The sequence below is a fragment of the Stenella coeruleoalba genome (assembly GCF_951394435.1).
Source record: "Stenella coeruleoalba genome assembly, chromosome: 7".
Taxonomy (NCBI): domain Eukaryota; kingdom Metazoa; phylum Chordata; class Mammalia; order Artiodactyla; family Delphinidae; genus Stenella; species Stenella coeruleoalba.
Genome location: NC_137153.1, coordinates 94,746,769 through 94,763,437, shown reverse-complemented (window position 1 = coordinate 94,763,437; position 16,669 = coordinate 94,746,769). Strand labels below are relative to the sequence as shown.

Below are 16,669 nucleotides of genomic sequence, written 5' to 3'. Positions count from 1 at the left end.
ATGGATTCAGAAAGTTGAAAAATACTATCAAACAAGTTGATTTGTTGACATTTGTAAACACTATTCAACAATTACAGAATATACAGTTTTTTCAAGTGAGTATGGAACATTCACCAAGATAGAGATGTGCTGGTTCATAAAACAAATCTCAGTAAATTTCAAAACACTGAAAACATACAGAAAATGTTCTCTGACCACAACAGAATGAAATTTTAAGCTAATATCAAAATAATAATTAGAAAATTCCAAAATTCTTGTAAATTAAGCAGTACACTCCTAAATAAACAGTGTGTCAAAGAAGGAATCACAAGGGAAACTAAAATATATTTTGAGTTGAATGATCATGGAAATAGAATATGTCAAAATTTGTGGAATGCAGTAAAGCAGTGTTTAGACAGAAAGGAATAGTGTTAAATGATTATAGTAAGATAGAAGAAAAGTTCTTAGTCAGTTATCTAAGATTTCAACTAAGGCTGGAAAAAGAAGACCAAAGTAACTCAAAGTAAGTAGAAGGAAATAATGAAGAGCAGAAACAAATGAATTAGAAAACAACCCACAAAAAAACAGAGAAATGAACAAAGCCAGAAGTTGGCTATTTGAAAAGAATAATGAAATTGGTAAACCTCTAGCTAACTCATTAAGAAAAAAAGTGAAACCACAAACTAAACATTTCAGGAACGAAAGAGGGAATATTACTGCAAGAGAGACAGCTTTGCTAGTGAATTTCGTCAATTTAAAGAGTAAACAATCTTACAGAAACATTTATATGAACTCAGAAAAGAGGATATACTTCCATATGTCAGGAGAGAACACCTATGAACCTTTCTTATGAGGCCACCATAATCTGGTACTAGCAAAACCTGACAAGAATATTATGACAAAAGAAAATTATAGACCAATATCACTAGTGGATATAGACTCAATAATTATTAATAAAATCTTAGCAAATAATATCCACCATTATATCAAAAGGGTATTATATCATGAACAAGTGGGTGTTATACAAGAAAGGAAAGATCAGTTTAATATTTGAATATCAACCAATTAATTTTATCACATTAACAGAATAGAGGGAAAAAATTCTTATGACCATGTCTATAAATGCAAATTTAAAAATTTATGAAAATTCAAACCCTATTTATGATAAAATACTCTCTGTGAACTAGTAGTAGAAGGATACTTTCATAAGGACATCAGCAATATAGTAAACTAGGAGTCTCCAGAGCTTGTTGCCTCACAGAAACATCAGTTTGAACAACTATCCACAAATGAAAATACCTACACAAGAGCTAAGGATTCCAAGTGAGAGATTAAAGATGGGTAAAGACTTCTGGGTTTTCGTTGAAACTCAGCACAAAAATAAGAAAAGACCCATTAAAGAGGGTAAAACAATAGTTTTGCATTACCCATGTCATCCTTCTCGCAAGCCCAAGCAGTGCGGTTCATAGAGAGACTCCTACTTCATGGAGGAAGAAGAGTGTAGTGTGTACCCTACTTCGTCATGAACCCCAGCACCAGTCTCACCCCAGTGAACCCTGGCACCATGCTAGCACCTGCAATCCCAGGCTTGCCCTTCCATATCTAGGCTCCTGGCTGCCACAGTGCCAGTCCAGGCCCGAAGGCCCCAGAGTCCACGTCAGCCCCCGTGGACCCAGGCTCAATGCCTGCCTCAGTGACACAGCTTCCAGGCCTGCACCAGGGTTAGGTTGGCACCTGCAGCCCCAGGATCCAGACCAGCCCCTGCTAATAACTTCAATAGATGCAGAAAAATGTATTTGACAAAATTCAACACACTTTTCTGATAAACTTTTGACAAATTATAAGAAATATACCTCAACATAGTGAAGGCCATATATGACAAACCCACAACTAACTTCATATTCACAGATGAAAAGCTGAAAGCTTTTCCTCCAAGATCAGAAACAAGACAAGGGTTCCCACTCTTGCCACTTCTATTCAATATAGTACTGGAAGTCTTAGCCAAAGTAATTAGACAAGGATAAGAAATAAAAGGCATCCAAATTGGAAAGGAAGAAGTAAAATTGTCTGTGTTTGCAGATGACATTTTCTAATATATAGAAAACCCTAAAGCCTCCAGGAAAAAAGCAGAATTAATAAACAAATTCACTAAAGTTGCAAGATACAAAAATCTACATACAAAAATCAGTTGCATTTCTATATACTAACAATGATCATGAAAATATATTCAACTTTCTGTTGAATTCATAGGATAATTGAATAGAATGATGCCAGGGGCTCAAGATTAGAGAAAAATGCAGAGATGTTGGTCAAATGGTACAAAGTTTCAGTTATGCAGGAAGAATAAGTTCTGGAGGTCTAGTTACAGCATGGTGAATATAGTTAATAAATACTATATTTTATACTTGAAATTTGCTAAGAGAGTAGATCTTAAATGTTTACTCCACATACACACAAAAATAACTATATGAGGGATGGATATGTTAACTTGATTGTGATAATCATTTCACAATGTATACACATTTCAAAGCATCACATTGTACATTATAAATATATATACCTTTTATTTGTCAATTTTACCTATATAAAGCTGGAAACAAATAAAAATAGTACCTAACAACAACAACAACAACAAAGGGTACTTGCAAAGCATAATGAAGGACATCTATGGAAAACTTCAGCTAATACCAAACATAATGAAAGAAGAGCTGAAATTTTTAATTTTGAAAATCATGATATTTGAAATTTTCTTTTAATACATGTTGATGTTTTGGGATCCTATGTAAGAAATGTTTGTCTTCCCCAGGGTAAAAATGATATTCTGTGTGCCCCACAAGAAGTTTTATAGATTGAATATTTATGTTTAGTTCTATTAGTTACCTCAAATAGATTGTTGTATATGGTGTATATACTTGTTCCAGCATTATTTATTGAAAAAACTATCCTTTCCCCATTGAATTACCTTGGCATCTTTGTTGAAAATCAATTGATCATATATGTGTGTTTCTTTCTCTACATCTTTATTCTGTTCATTGATTTATTTGTCTTTCTTTATGTCAGTACTGCAATGACTTGATTATTATAGATTTATATTGAGTTTAATGATGAGGTAGTGTAAATCCTCCAACTTGATTCATCTTTTTCAAGATTGTTTTGGCTCTTCCAGTTCCTTTACATTTCCATATCAGCTTAGAATCTTCTTGTCAGTTTCTCCAAAATTTCTGTCTGGATTTTGAATGGGATAACATTAATCTGTAAACTAACTTGGGAAGAAATGATATCTAAATAACATTGAGTCTTCTAATCCATGACAAGTTATCTCTATAATAGGTCTTCCTCAATTTCTCTCTACAATGCTTTGTAGCTTTCACTATAAAAGTCTTATACGTCTTCTTTTAATTTTCTCTCAGTTGTTTTATATTTTTAATGTATTACAAATGATGTTTTAAAATATATTTTCCAATTGTTTCTTGTTGGTAAATAGAAATGCAATTGGTTTGTGTGACCTGACACAGCCTGATAGCTTGGTAGGTTCTCCTATTAATTTTATTAGTTATTTTATAGATTCATTGGGTTTTTTTAATAGTTATTTATATACACAATCTTTGTGAAAAAGACAGTTTCCTTCTTTCCAATTGTAACGCCTTTTATCTCTCTTGCCTTATTGCACTACCTGGGACACCCAATATAACGTTATACAGTAGTGGTGATAGTGGATATTCTTGCCTTGTTCTTTTCTTTAAAAATTTTTAAAGAATTTATTTTGTTTAAGTATAGTTGAATTACAATGTTGTGTTAATTTCTGCTGTACAGGAAAGTGGTTCAGTTATATATATATATTGTTTTTCATATTCTTTTCCATTATGGTTTATCACAGGATATTGAATATAGTTCCCTGTGCTATACAGTAGAACCTTGTTGTTTATTCATTCTACATATAATAGTTTGTACCTGCTAATCCCAAACTCCCAGTCCCCCCCTCCCCCCCCCTCCCCCTTGGCAACGACGAGTCTGTTCTCTATGTCTGTGAGTCTGTTTTTTTGTCATAGATAAGTTCATTTGTGTCATATTTTAGATTCCACATATAAGTCATATACTGTATTTGTCTTTCTCTTTCTGACTTCACTTAGTATGATAATCTCTAGGTCTGTCCATGTTGTTGCAAATGGCATTATTTCATTCTTTTTTATGGCTGAGTAGTATTCCATTATATATATGTACTTCATCTTCTTTATCCATTCATCTGTCAGTGGACATTTAGGTTGTTTCCATGTCTTGGCTATTGTGAATAGTGCTGCTATGAACATAGAGGTGCATGTATCTTTTTGAACTAGAGTTTTGTCTTCTGCATAGATGTCCATGAGTGGGATTGCTGGATCACTTAGCAACTCTATTTTTAGTTTTTTAGTTTAGAAAACAGTTTTTATACTGTTTTCCATAGTGGCTGCACCAGTTTACATTCTCACCAGCAGTGTAGGAGGGTTCTCTTTTCTCCACACCCTCTCCACCATTTATTATTTGTAGATTTTTAAATAATGGCCATTCTGACTGTGTGAGGTCATTGTAGTCTTGCTTCACCTTTCTCTAATAATTAACAGTGTTGAGCATCTTTTCATGTACCTACTGGCCATCTGTATGTCTTCTTTGGAGAAATGTTTATTTAGGTCTTCTGCCCATTTTTCAATTGGGTTGTTTGTGTTTTTTGTTGTTGAGTTGTATGAGCTGTTTGTATATTTTGGTAATTGAGCCCTTGTTGGTTGTATCATTTGTGAATATTTTCTCCTAGTCCATAGGTTGCCTTTTCATTTTGTTTATGGTTTCCTTTGCTGTACAAAAGCTTGTAAGTTTGATTAGATCCCATTTGCTTATTTTTGCTTTCATTTCTATTGCCTTGGGAGACTGATCTAAGAAAACATTGGTATGATTTATGTCAGAGAATGTTTTGCCTATATTCTCTTCTAGGAGTTTTATGGTGTTGTATCTTATGTTTAAGTCTTTAAGCCATTTTGAGTTTATTTTTGCATATGGTGTGAGGGTGTGATCTAACTTCATTGATTTACATGTGGCTGTCAAGCTTTCCCAACACAATTTGCTGAAGAGACTGTCTTTTTTCCATTGTATGTTCTTGCCTCCTTTGTCAAAGATTAATTGGCCATAGGTGTGTGGGCTTATTCTTGGGCTCTCTATTCTGTTCCATTGATCTATATGTCTGTTTTTGTGCCAGTACCACACTGTTTTGACTACTGTAGCTTTGCAGTATTGTCTGAAGTCTGGGAGGGTTATGCCTCCTGCTTTGTTCTTTTTCCTCAGGATTGCTTTGGCAATTCTGGGTCTTTTATGGTTTCATATAAATTTTAGGATTTTTTTGTTCTAGTTCTGTGGAAAAAGTCATAGGTAATTTGATAGGGATCACATTAAATCTGTAAACTGCTTTGGTAGTATGGCCATTTAAACAATATTAACTCTTCCAATCCAAGAGCATGAGCTATCTTTCCATTTCTTTGAATCATCTTTATCCCTTTTTTAATGTTTTATAGTTCTTAGCATATATGTCTTTCAACTTCTTGGTCAGGTTTATTCCTAAGTGTTTTTTTTTTTTCATGCAATTTTAAAAGGGATTTTATTTTACATTCCCTTTCTGATATTTTATTATAAGTATAAAGAAATGTCTTGCCTTGTTCTTGATCTTAAAGTCTTTTAAGTGACTTTATCTTGCTATTTCTCCTTGCCCATGTCCCTACATTCTGCCTCTTCTCTTCTAGTCTGTAAATGGAAGGGACTGAAATACATCATCTTTTTAAAATTTTTAACTATGTCAAAATTGGTTAAATTTACCATCTTAACCAATTTTAAGTGTACAGTTCAGTTGTGTTAAGCATATTCACGTTATAGTGCATCAGATCTCTAGAACTTTTTCATCTTGCAAAACTGAAACTCTGTACCCACTATACAGTAATCCCTGTTGCCCCCATCCTTGGCAACCAACTTTCTATTTTCAGTTTTTATGAGTCTGACTACTTCATCTGAGTGGATATCATACAGCATTTGCTCTCTTGTGACCAGCTTATTTAGCATAATGTCCTTGATGTTCATTCATGTTGTAGCATGTGACAGGAATTCCTTCTCTTTTAATACTGCAGAATATTCCATTATATGTATACACGACATTTCCTTTATCCTTTCAATTGTTAATGGACATTTGGGTTGCTTCATTCTCTTGTCTGTTCTGGATAATGCTGCATTAAACATGAGTGTACAGGTATCTCTCTGAGATATCACTTTGAGTTCTTTTAGGTATATACACAGAAGTGGGATTGCTGGATCATATGGCAGTTCCATTTTTAATTTTTTAAGGAGGCTGCATGATGTTTTCCATAATGACTGCACCATTTTATATTCTCACCAACCGCACACAAGGGTTTCAACTTTGTATTCTTGCCAACACTTGGGCATAGGAGCTACTGGATTGAGGGGCTTTTCTTACTTGGATAACCTAGGTATTGCAAAATCAACATTGTTAATATTCCCATTCCCTCTTCCCCCACATAAAACAAGCAAGCAAGCAAACAAACACCATGTTTCTCCTGCTCTGTTCTGATCTTGAGTAAATCGTTTAATTAACACTCACCAATTTTCAATTACTTTGTTAGGTCCTGGTGATGAGAAGATGATAAAGGTATAAACACTTCCCTTACCATCTTCTCAGTCTAGAAATATAGTGTAAAGGTGGAATCATTTGTGAGGCATGGGAGTGAGTGAGTAACCTTTGCTGTGATCTGGGAATGGATTACAAAGGACTTCCTGGAAGAGTTGATACCAGAGTTGCATTCAGAAGGTTATTAAGGGTATCCAAATGAGTATGTGAAAGAAAAGAGTTCCAAGACAAATAGAATAACATGTATTTAAATTTAGAGTTGTAAAATGTCATTTTGCATTCAGAAAAAAAATAAGTAGATTGGTGTGATATGATCATTGTATATGAAGAGGGAGTAGCAGGTGGTAAAGCTGGAATTGTCACACAAGGTTGTCTATGCTAATTTAGTAGCTTTATAGCTCACATTTTAGGTACTAAAGAAATATATATTTTTTAACCAGGAGAAAAGCAATATGAATATTGCTTAAATTTTAAAAAGTATCACTTTGGTGAGAGTGGGGAGAAGGGATTAAAAATAAAACTGAAATTAAAGCTCTGACAATGAAAATGGATGGGAAGAGTTGGAGTGCTGAGATAGAATAGATTGAGATGTGTATAACGTGGGGTATATTGCCATCTGGTGTTCACCATGCAGTATAACTTGATTCGGGGAGTTAGAACATTAGAGTTGAACGTAATTTGAGAAAATTGGGAAAAGAGGAAAATGAGCTCTCAGCGGAGATCAGAATTTGGCTTTGCAGGTGCTTAATTAATGTCTTATTTTGACACATTCTAGAAGATCCTGGGAGCAACATGAAAGATGTGTCACTTTCAATCATTTTAGGAGGGTCTATGTGCATAGATAAATCATGAGGGAAGTCACCTAATGAACATGTGGGGCTGAGAGAATGTCTTCGATACTTTACTGATCTCCCTTAAAGAAGACGATCTTTCATCCTGACCGAATGTAAGTCTGGCTGAGTAATCATTAACTTGCCCAAAGGAGAGTCAAGATTATGGGAAAGACAATCTATCTTCTAAGAAGTAGGGTTTTTACTCAAGTTGAAGACTCCATGGAGTTAAATTTTCTAGAGGGGAGAGACCATTAAACCAAGATTAGGGTTATTGCATAGGAGGATGTATTAGTTTGGTAGGCTTCCTTAACAAAATACCATAGATTGTGTGCCTTGAACAACAGAAATTTATTTTCTCCCAGTGCTGGTACCTGGAAATCCAAGATCAAGGGGTTGGCAGGGTTGGTTTCACCTCTGAGGAGACCTCCCCTGAGGCCTCTCTCCTTGGCTTGTGGATGGCTGCCTTCTTCGTGTGTGTTTACATGGTTGCCTCTCTGAATGCACCTGCCTGGTGTCCCTCTGTGTGTCCAAATTTCCTCTTGATACAAGGACACCAGTAGTATTAGATTAGGGCCCACTCTAAGGAACTCATTTTAACTTGATTATCTCTTTAAAAACCCTATCTCCAAATATGGTCCCATGCTGAAGTTCTGGAGGTTAGGACTTCATCTTATGAGTTGTGGGAGACACAATTCAGCCCAGAAGAGAGAGTATGGCTGGCTATTTCATACTTCCTCAGGAACATACTCAGGGCTTATTATTAAAACTAGTACCTGGCTCTGGGAAACACTGGGGAGTCCTGTGAAGTAATCTGCCTGCCAAAGTCCATACTGATTGTCTCTCCAAGTAGTGGTGAGTTTTCTTTCGTGGTGGCAGGGATAAGCTTTCTGGAACCTTTCTTGAACTCGGATACCAGCAAAGCAGATGCTTTAGGGGTGTGTGTGTGTGTGTGTGTGTGTGTGTGTGTGTGATGGTAATTGTTAACAGCTGGGTGCACAGAACTGTGTTTGTACTGCATTTCCTAAACAGAGAGTAAAGAAGACATTATCTCATTCCCAGTGGACAGGGACCTCAAGGGCTGAAGATTTAATGTAGTGTCGTTTTTGCTTCCTAGTATAATATTTGGTTTGTTCGGGTTCTCTAAGGCTGGCATAGAAGTTAGAGTTTTAAAAACTCATGTTTAAGAAAAATTTCTGAGGAGCAAAGTCAAAGAAGTGTGGTCAAAAGAATCATCAAAACAAAAGGTGGTTTCAGCCTGAACTAGGAACCTGGGGGAAAAGCCAAGGGCTTAGAAAGTCCAAGGGGATGAAAGCAAGCAAGAATGGATCCAAATGGACGGAGGGAGGGCTGAAGTGGACAGAGTAACTTCAAATGGGTGAGATTTTGAATATTTCTGGTAGTGTGGCAAGGGCAGAATAAATTTATTTAAACACATTTAAGTATGACTCCCTTATATCACATGATTGTCTATTTTGTGGATAAAGTGTCTTATACCACTTATGATTACCATTACAGTGCCTGGAAAATAGTAGTGGCTGAATAGAGATTTGATAATTGAATAAATAGCTCATCACAGAGCTCATGCTCTGTAAACCAGCACAAGATAACAAGCAACGAAAAGCTACACTGGCCTACCTTGTGTCGAAATAGGAAGCAGCTCTACATGTGAGCTCTACACTCTTGCATTTTTCCTGGTATAGATTTAACTATCCTTGGAAGGATTGAGTTTAAATTTAAGCTCTATACTGTTATAACCCTCTTTCCACACTAGATGGCGACAGAGACTAGCTTGTCTTTCTTTGCGGTCGCCCTACTGAAAAGCTTTCTCAGGAATAAAACAAATTCACTGGTTTGTTTTCTACCTATTGTTATTGATATTTACAAATAGTGAAAAATTGTTTTACTTATATTTTTATTCAGAAGATTTTAAAACAAAATGAACTCTCGAAGAGACTTGTAGTGTCTTATATCAAAGATTAAATAATAAGTAATAGTTCTGTGCTCAGCACTGAGCTGGAATCTATGGGGAATAGCAATAAGGAGAAGGCTTCATCCCTGCCCTTGAACTTACTAATATCTCTTACATTAACATAATGTGGTGTATCAGTCATCGGCTCCCTGGCCTCACCTTGCTCAGGGTAAACATAGGAAAGCTCTACGAGGAGCACCTCTGATCTAGTGCTGCTTCTGCTTTGTGTAATCACCAGATAAGATAAAGCATTTGTTTCAATGTTAAGTGCTTTTTAACGCTTCAGCTAAGGCAGAGCTCAAGGTTGTCCCACAGTGTGATTTCAGTGGGGGTGGGAGTGTGGTAGTAGACTGTCTTGACAAGACAGACACTATTGTTTCCAGTCAATGACTTCAAAGAAGGTGTATTCATTTGCTAGGGCTGTTATAACAGAGTATCACAAACTGGGCTGCTTAAGTAACAGAAATATATTATCTAGCAGTCCTGGAAGAGGCAAGACCAAGGTCAAGGTGTTGGCAGGGTTGGTTCCTTCTGAGGGCTGTGAGAATCTCTTCTGCCTCTTGCCTAGCTTCTGATGGTCTGCTAGAAATCTTTGGCATTCTTTGGCTTACAGAAGCATCACCCCAATCTTTGCCTTCATCTTTGCATGGTCCTGTGGTCATTTCTGTATCTAAATCTTACCCCCCACCACCTTTTTTATCTTCTGAGAGAAATTATACAAGATAAGGTGCTTTGAGGATATTATAATTTTTGAACAGTTATGAATTCATTTATAAACATAATTATAAAATTGAATGCACACATAGGATATAATGAGACACATAAATGCTGACTGAAGGGGACAAGGTAGGGGCTGATTCGAAGATATGTTTAGCCCCTTAATTCATAAACCCTTGCCTGAAAAAAGATTTGGAAAAATCAAAATGATCTATTAATTATAATTAATGTGATGTTTTTTCAAAGTACGCCTGGAATGATCTTTGATAAGAGTCATGTGGCAGATTAAAGAAGCCTGCGCATTCTTAGACACTCCAAGACAAGACATGGGTCTGTGTCAACTCCCCTGAAGTGTGAGCAAGCCCTGTGCTTGCTCTAATAAAATATTGCAGACGTGATATTGCGCCAGTTTTTCAGTCCAGGCCTTAGGAAAGTGGCAGCTTTCGCTTCTTAGCTCTTGGAACACTTGGTCTCGGAGCCCTGAGCCACCATGGAAGAAGTATGGCCGCTCTGCTGGAGCCACCATGTGGAAAGAACAGGCATTTGGGTGAAGCCATTCTGTATGCTCCTGTCCAGTTCTGCTGCAGCCTAATCCCACCAAATTTTCCCTTTTTATAAGAAAGGGCTTACCCTACCTCAGTATGACCTCATCTTAATTGTATCTGCAATGACCCTATTTCCAAGTAAGGTCACATTCTGAGTTGGGGAGTTAGGACTTCAACAGATGAATATTTGGGGGACACAATTCAACTCATAGCAGAAGTCTTTAAAACTATTTCCCAGGTCGGTATTATAAGTATCCTCTGGTTGATTTCCTTTTCTGGAGGTGTGTGTGGCTTTTAAAAATCATGAGATGACCCCTGTATAAAATGTATAAAATCTTTTTAAATTTTTATTTAATTTATGATTTATAATAATTTATGATTTTTAGCATAAATCATAGACTCTATGCTAAAAAGCAATAAGTTATCTCTCCTTCTCTTCTTTCTTCCTCCCTCCCTCCCTCTCTTCTTTCTTTATTATTATTATTTTTCACACAATGGTGTTAGAACTTACATCTGGTACATGACTAGCAAATACTGAATCAGTAGAAGACAGGAGGAGCACAAAAGTAGGAAAGGATAGGAGAGGTTTCTAATTTATCAAAATATTAGCAGTCATACTTCATGTTTTAAACAAAAATGACAACATAGAGACTCATTAAATTATGAATAACTAAGTTTCCTACAACATATTCTAAGACCACTTAGCCAAATGAATCTAATTTTTTTTTAAGTCTTGAAGGACACTAGCTGCTTACCTCATAGGCAAGGCAGGCTCCTTGAAACATCATTCTGTATTTTCTCCGCTATCCAAGACGAAGCACACTGGGGAATGATGTGGCCTATAGCAGCCAAACTGGCCATGAGGAAGAATGCTCAGAAACAGGATGTTAGTGACTTTAGTGAGTGCATGCGTCAACCTTGTTGTATTGTAACTGGAGTTTTGGTGTTGAATTAAATTTGTCTTTACAAGGTGCCTTATTTACATTATATATGATTAGAAAAATGTTATTTTGATCATTCATACATACAGCGAACTTCTAAAGAATTCTTTCTATGTGAAGGCTCCATTTTCAGCACAGAGAACTCAGAGCTGGGTAAGGCACGATCCTTGTTTTCAGGAGAATCCCTCCGTGCAGTTGCGCTCATTCGGCAGCCTAGATACACACGTGTGCATTGCAGCAGCAGGAAGAACACTTGCCTATCTGCTGAGCCCAGTGCCCAAATCCTGGACAAGTGTCAGAAACTCTGCACGTGCATGTGGTTGATGAGGATCCCGTGCCAGCTTGTGGGAAATTCTTGTACTCCTGCCCTTGCCTCTTTTCTCAAACCTCTTTGACTGTTCTGCTGGTCACGTTTATGGGTCAGGCAGGTGAGGGTAGGCAGAACCTCTGGAGAGCACCTCCTGGATATACTTTGAGCACATTTGCTGAGTATGATTGTCATCATGATTAGTGTCCTCCTCCCCAATGAAGGTCGACTATTGAATACCCTCTCTTAACCTTAAAGTGCTCATTGATTCTTCAGTTCATCAGCATTCTCAAATAATGTTATTTAAATACTTAACTCTTCTTTCACTGGCTCAAATTTATTTTCAAGGCTCTCAATTTTGCTTTATTCAACAGCTTTTTAATATGTGAAACAATATATTCCTGGTTATAATTATATCATTTATTCAGGCAGTAGAGTCCTATTTCTGCAGAAAACATCTTCTTCGTTTGTATGCCAGGTCAGCTATACTCCTTCAGAGAACAGCGTGTGTCCAGTGCTCTGCCAGTGGGAAAAGTGTCAGCCCCACTGTCCCACAGCAACCAAAGAGCTGGGCGGAGAACTGCCAGGCAAAGTGTACATTCCTAAAAATCGCGAAAGGAGCCCTGGTGGTTGGACATAGCCCAAAGTGGAGGTCTACGTGTTAGTATAAGATAGAGTCCAAGCCTTCAAGGAGTCACACAGACTAAAGATGGCACCTCATTTGTTTTCCTTCACACTGTGTTCCCAGCACTGAGCACAACTTACATGTTCCCCGACTGTATAACAGGTTGAAAACAGTTAACTCAGTAGTTTTATTGGAGGCTCTATGCAAGTCACAGGAGACTACAAGCCCAGATGTTTTTATTATTGATTTTATTATTTTTAAGAATAAATCATTTAGAAATTGACAAACATAACTGAAGTATGGCCTATAAAATCAAATCGAAGCAAAGCAAATTTGCACGTCTATAAATCAATAAACCAGAAAAATTATGCTCCTGACTAGTGCATGGTGTTTGCTCGCCTAGCCAGTGCTCAGTAACCATTTATTAATTTGAAAGTGAAGGAGAAATTTCTAAAAAGTAATCTCAAGTCAAAAGCAATGTAAATTCTTTTGTAATAAAAGCTTTACACCATGATGACAAGTTGAAAGCTCTCATTTGGTGTTGCTTGAGTCCCTACTGTGTACCCAATATCCAGACCTATGACGCACCTTCCTTTTCTGAACTTTATTATTTCACAATAACAATTTTTCTTACCATGTAGATACAAATTAAATTGTATGTCATTCTCTATTAATAGAGAGAAGGAGTTTCCTTTATTAAGCTCTTATTGGAGACAAAATTTTCCCACTCTGAGAAAGATCAAATAATTTCTAGCCTTTAAAATTCTTTAATTCCATAAAAATTAATGCTAGGAATATTCCAATTAGGAAATATGTGCAGCAGTCAACTTGTTTAAGAGTGTGGTAAAAGTCATTTCAAAGAGACTCGATTCATGGAGGACATTAATTATAGCAAGAGGTCTTTTGATATTGACATCAAATCACTATAATTTAAGTGTTTTGACATGTGCTGACATGCTTAACTTTCTGAAACGCATTTAAATCTTTCTGTAAGTCATCTACTAAAGGTGAAGAGAAGACTACCCATAATACCAAGTATCCTTGAGAAATGACCATGGCATTCACTGTGAAGCCACATTACAGAGTCAAAGTTGCTAGTCCTTCTGCAGTGTAAAATGAAAATGTTTCATGAGTCTAAGTGGGACCAGTGAATACTGGTGCTGCCGTTTCTAAAGGAGCCACGGCAAGGTGACTTCAATTCTTGTAGGTAGATAAAACCATCCTCTGTGAGGGTATCTCATAGGACTTAGCACACAACATCCAAGAGTTTAATTATCTGCGGACGTAACCATACAGTTTAAAAATAATTGACTGAGGGACTCCCCTGGTGGTCCAGTGGTAAAGAATGGGGGAACTAAGATCCTACATGGCGCAGGGCAACTAAGCCCATGTGCCACAACTACTGTGCTTTGGTGCCGCAAACTACAGAGCCCACGTGCTCTGGAGCCTGCGCACCACAACGAAGAGCCCACACGCCACAATGAAGAGCCCACACCACAGTGAAAGATCCCACATGCCGCAACTAAGACCTGACGCAGCCAAAAAAATAAATAAATAAAATAAATAAATAAATAAAATAATTGACTGAATTATATGCAGTGTCTACACCTTACTAAAGTGACCAGGCTAAAACAAGGAAAAGTGTCACTGAGTCATCTGCAGTGTACATGTTCCTGTGAACAAAAGAGGAGTCTTACCTACTTAAGTCTAGAAAAGGAGGAATTTTGCCCAGTATAGAAAAACGTTATCCAAAAGACACAGTCTGACCACTAGAAAAGTGAACAGGATTGGGGGACAAGGAGAGATTACTGGCTTTTCTACATCTCTGTTAAAATATTCCTCAAGAGCATCCAATTCCTTTGCTCTGATTCTTTGTCACTGAGCGACCTTCTGATGACGCATTCATTTTCAAACTACTGAAGTCTCCTGTGTCTAATACCAGGGAAAGAGCGCCCTGAATTTGTTGGAAGTATTTCTTCTTCCATGATAAATTAACAAATCTGCTAGTGTCTGCTTTACCACCTATCTCTTGAGAATTTTGTTGTTATAAACCAGCCCCTCAGAGATCAGTTCCAGCCCCTCAGAGATCAGTTAACTCTTGGCACACTGACAAATTCAAATTTCTAGGACAAAAAAGGAAGAAACTTTTGGAGATGATGGATATAGTTATTACCTGGATAGGGGTGATGGTTTCATGGGTATATATATATATGTCAGAACTCATCAAGTTGTATACTTTAAGTATGTTCAGTTTTTTTGTGTATCAATTATACCTCAGTAAAGATGTTTAAAAAAAAAGAAAAAAAATCAAGGAACAGACTTTGGGCTCTGTGAGATCAACAGGCTCTGAGGCTTATTCTCATATGCATGTTCTAATCATGACTTGTCCCTGGTGCAATTGTTTGATACAACAACAGCAGAAACAAATTTGTGAGTGATTACCATGAGTTAGCCAATATGCTGAGTATGTTCTCGTATATTTAATTATCTAATTAGCTCTTTGCCTTGTGAGACAGTTTCCAATTTACAGGTGAAGTAATAGAGGCTCAAGGTAATAAAATAACTTGGTCACACAGTGGTATATTTATGGTTTGAACCTAGGCTTATCTGACTCCAAGATCTTTATGGTATTGCCTGCTGTCTCTCTCTAAGTTATTAAATGGGTTTTAATAGAGATCCTGTCCTTTACTAGTACAACGACTTCATGGTAAAGAAAACTCCTACACTGTGAACAACCTAGATGTTAACAGTGGAATAGATCTCACCAATTAAGACAGTGGAATATAAAATGTAATACCTAGTGATTGAATTGATTTTGAATTTCTTAATAGACCTCTATTTGACTAAAAGATTTTAAACTGTTAATCAACTCAGCCATGGATGGGCTGGGTTGATTGTCTGTGGCTTAATTACTCCAGTGTCCTCCACATTGGCAGTCATTTCACAACTACATTTAAACTTGAGTCCATCACTTGGTGCTGTGAAGGGCTACCGAATTTACTATTTAGGCTATAAGGTCTAATAAAAGAAATAGTCAAATAAATATAATTGTAATGAAATGTGTTGTTACAACCATCTGAACCAGTTGCTGTGGGAACCATAGGTAAGAGCAATAAATCACCTGGGCTCCAGTAAGGAGCTCTCAGTTGGCTCTAGTCTTAAAGGATAGATGAGTGTTCGCTGGGTGAAGAATTGAATAGGGGAAAGTGCTTTGCAGGCAGTAAACCCAGGCTCTACAAGGCATTAACATGTAAAAAAGTTCTATAAGACCATAGAATGGTAAGAAATGCAATGTGGTAGGTTTTTATTTGTTTGTTTTTGTAATTATGAGCATGTTGGCTAGAGGTTAAGACAGGTGGCATGTAAGGGAGGGCCAGATCACGGGAAAGTGCTTGACTCTCTGTTGCTTACAGGTTTTTTCTCTGTGAGTGATTTCAAGTCTAAAGGAGGAGACTCAATGAGACAGACGTAGGTGCTCCATCATCAGGTAGGGTCTAATTTTTAAGTCTGATTGTCTCAGCTTTCTGGACTTCGATTAGCTTCTGTTTCAGGTCATGTTCAGTGTATGCAGTGAAAAATGGGATGGATCTTTTCATTCACACTGAACATTCTTTAAAGAGGTTGTCAGTGTGTGGTTATGAGGCCGTTGTATCAGAAAAATCTGGAAAGCTTGCTGAAAAGGCAGATTCCTGGATCCTGGGATTTTGGTATTCTTGGCTTGAGTTAATGGCAGGAATCTAAAGTTTTAACAAACATCCTGCAAGATTCTGTTATGTATATAAATGTGGGTACCCTTGTTCTATAGGATAAAATACAAAAAGATATAGTTACATTGCTTAATGGCAGCTCCCATATAACTCAAATATTTTCTTCCCTTTAAGAGAAAAGAAACTACAAGGCAATATATTGATAACATTAATATAGAATTACAAATCCAGCTTCTAGATCTAGAAGATTATGTATATCATGAGTTAGGATTAATTCAATTTATGTACTATTCTTATGTATATTACAGCAGAGGCTACACAATGGAAGCCTGTTCAACCTGAATTTGCTCATGGAAGTGTTCGTTTTGGCCTATAGTCTAATTTCTCAAAG

The 16,669-nt window shown here is 36.9% G+C and overlaps 1 protein-coding gene and 1 pseudogene across 3 annotated transcripts in view; both read left to right on the top strand.

Annotated features, from left to right (window-relative positions):
* The window catches only part of LOC307188450 (olfactory receptor 13C3-like), a 135,375-nt pseudogene that overhangs the window by 37,196 nt on the left and 81,510 nt on the right, over positions 1 to 16,669 (top strand). The window lies entirely within an intron of this gene.
* Positions 1 to 16,669, top strand: part of LOC307188453 (phospholipid-transporting ATPase ABCA1-like) — a 190,388-nt gene that overhangs the window by 141,242 nt on the left and 32,477 nt on the right. The window contains exon 10 of one of the 2 annotated variants that reach the window (XM_079925549.1): positions 15,985 to 16,504. The exons of the other annotated variant lie outside the window; for it this stretch is intronic. The gene's annotated coding sequence lies outside the window, so the exon portion shown is untranslated. Of the gene's footprint in view, positions 1 to 15,984; positions 16,505 to 16,669 lie in introns of those variants that run through there. 2 annotated transcript variants of the gene reach the window in all.